Genomic DNA, 2,948 nt, shown 5'->3' with positions numbered 1-2,948 from the left:
ATAAGGATGACTCTAAATCCTCAAAGAAATCTATATTCATTCCTTCATTTAGATATTTACAGAGCACTATGCCAAGTGTGGGGGAACATAGGGCTGGTGAGCAACAGACATGGTTCTGCCCTGAAAGACTTCTCTGCTGAGAGGGGAAAGATGTGGAGACAGACAACATTAGGAGGGAATGATTTGGTGCATCAGAGGCCAATGCTGGGGCCCTGGCAGCCCAGAGGAGGCGCTGGGCCCTGTCTGGTGGGGAAGGGGACAGGGAAGGCTACTGACACGAGGTATGCTCCTCTCTGTGCTGGCCCTGCTCACCCTCTGTCTTGGCAGAGCGTGCAGGGGAGCCGGGGGGTCAGGAAAGAAACAGAATCTATCAGTGTGTCCCTTACAATTGCACTTCCTCCTTCCCCTCAAAGGTGACCTCTAGCCTGTTCATCATTCCCACTCATATCTTCATGCACTTTCTACATGACTTTTACATTATTTTGAATGTTTTAAAACTTTATGTTCATAGTATCATTCTGTGTGCATCCTTCTGTATACTTTTCTCAGTCATGTTATGGTTGTGAGATTTAGCTTTGTTGCTATGTGTTGCTCTGGTTCCCGAATTTTCTCTGCTGTATAATACTCCGTTATATGACTATACAGTCATCCTTTATTATCAGGACATAGCTCATCTCTAATAGCAAATTCATGAATAGTGAAAGCTCATAGTACAGAATTTTAGCTGGGAAAACTAATATGTTCCCAGCTCATCCAAAAACTTCAACTGATTTCCCCCAAATATCACTAAAATTCTTTAAAGGTATTAATAATCAGCAAAGATTTCTGCACAATATAAAGCTATACTGTCCAATATGGTATCTACTAGCCACATGAGGCTATTTACATTTAAATGTAAATTAATTAAAAGATAAAAATTCAGATCCTCAGTTGCACTAGACACATTTCAAGTGCTCAGTAGCCACGTGGGACTAGAGGCTACCACACTGAATGGCAGATATGGGATATTTCCATCACTGAGGAAAGTTCTAAAGCATTTAAAACACTGATTACTCCATTATCTAACACTGAATGAGCTTTTTTTCCTGTTTTCTCACACATAGAACAGTTCCTGTGTGTGATGAAGGAGGATGTGGGCCTGGCCTGGCCTCTCCATGAGCTTTATTACTTCCACATTTTCTTCCAATGAATGGGCTTCTCTAAGCCTCTCAGGCTTACCTACTTTCTTCTCAGACTTTCCACTTCCTTAGAAGACATTTTCACTTAATGAGAGGAAGATGGTGACAATTATGTATCAAATAAGTTTAAGGGACATGAGCATGGGGCATGATCCTGTCCTCTTGGGAGAACAGCTGAGTTAGGACTGCCGCCCACTCCCCCCCTCTTACCCAGACTCATGCTGGTGAGCACCTGCAACTTCATTTTATCAGGTTTTCTACAAGTAAAATTTTTGCGAGCCATTATAACAAACATTGGGAGAGTGAGAGTTCAGATAGCAAGGGATATCTGAATAAAAATGTATCTTTCCATTCTCCTGTTAATGGATATTTAGATTCTTTTGGTGTTTTGCTTTAGATACAATGCTGTGATGTACATTTTAAGCATCTGCAGGTTTCTCCTGCTTATATATGTTGAGTAGTATGACTCAGTATTAGACCATGTGCATCTTCAACTAGTAGATATTGGCAAATTGTCCTTGGACTTCGTTGTGTTCATTCGAGTCTTACCAGCAGTGCAACAAGTTCCCATCTCCACGCTCTTAGCAAAGTTGGTATTTTCAAACTCTTCAGTTTTTGCTAATTTGATGTCTGTAAAATGGCATTTTACTGCGGTTTTAATAGAAATTTCCCTGGGTGATAGCGAGGTTGTGAGTACACATATTTTCCTATGTATATTGGCCATACTTGCTTTCTCTTCTTTAAAATGCCTATTTGTGGGACGCCTGGGTGGCTCAGTTGGTTAAGCATCTGCCTTCGGCTCGGGTCATGATCCCAGGGTCCTGGGATTGAGTCCCACATCCGGCTCCTTGCTCAGCAGAGTACCTGCTTCTACTTCCACCTGTTGCTCCCCCTGCTTGTGCTCATTCTCTCTGTGACAAATAAATAAATAAAAATCTTTTTAAAAATAAAATAAAAATAAAATGCCTATTTGTGGGGCACCTTAAGTGGCTCAGTCGGTTAAGCGTCTGCCTTCGGCTCGGGTCATGATCTCAGGGTCCTGGGATCAAGCTTGGCTTGGGGCTCCCTGCTCACTGGAGAGCCTGCTTCTCTCTCTCCTCCCCGCTCATGTGCTCTCTCTCGCTATCTCTGTCTCTCTCTCAAATAAATGAATAAAAATATTTAAAAAAATAAAAAATAAAATGCTTATTTGTGTGTTTTGCTCATTTTTCCATTAGGTTGTTCGGCTTTTTCTTATTGATATGTAGGCGTTATTTGTATATGCTGAATAATAACCCTTTGTTATACATGTTGCAATTATCTTCTGTCAGCTGTGGTCTGTCTTTTCACTAGTGTGTGTGTGTGTGTGTGTGTGTGTATGTGTATGTCTGGATTAACGGAACTTTAAAAATTTTATTAGACTTGAGTTCACCAATTTTTTCCTACATGATTTTTTCTTTCTTGTTGTTTTTCTTTAAGAAACCCTTCCTTAATCCTGGCTCACAGCAAGAATTCAGCAAATGTTCACTGAATACAAGCTGCAAAGGAAGCTGAAAGGGGGGGCTGGCTTCTGAGGGCTACAGGTGTTGGGGTGAGGTGACCGGGGCTGATGTGTCACAGAGATTAGGATATGAGGAAGAGTACAATAGAGAAGAGGAGGCTTTGGTTATCGGGGGACATCAAAGATATCCAAGGAGCAACGGGTCTGGGATGCAGGAGATAGGCTGGGCTGGAGGTGGGGACTGAGTGTCCAGGGCACAGGGTAATTTAGGGATCCCTCCCCCAGGGAGA

The sequence above is a fragment of the Mirounga angustirostris genome, unplaced genomic scaffold (genome assembly GCF_029215605.1).
Source record: "Mirounga angustirostris isolate CCGP_5_RB_7025 unplaced genomic scaffold, mMirAng1.0.hap1 SCAF_13, whole genome shotgun sequence".
Classification (NCBI taxonomy): domain Eukaryota; kingdom Metazoa; phylum Chordata; class Mammalia; order Carnivora; family Phocidae; genus Mirounga; species Mirounga angustirostris.
This window is presented reverse-complemented; position numbering follows the sequence as displayed.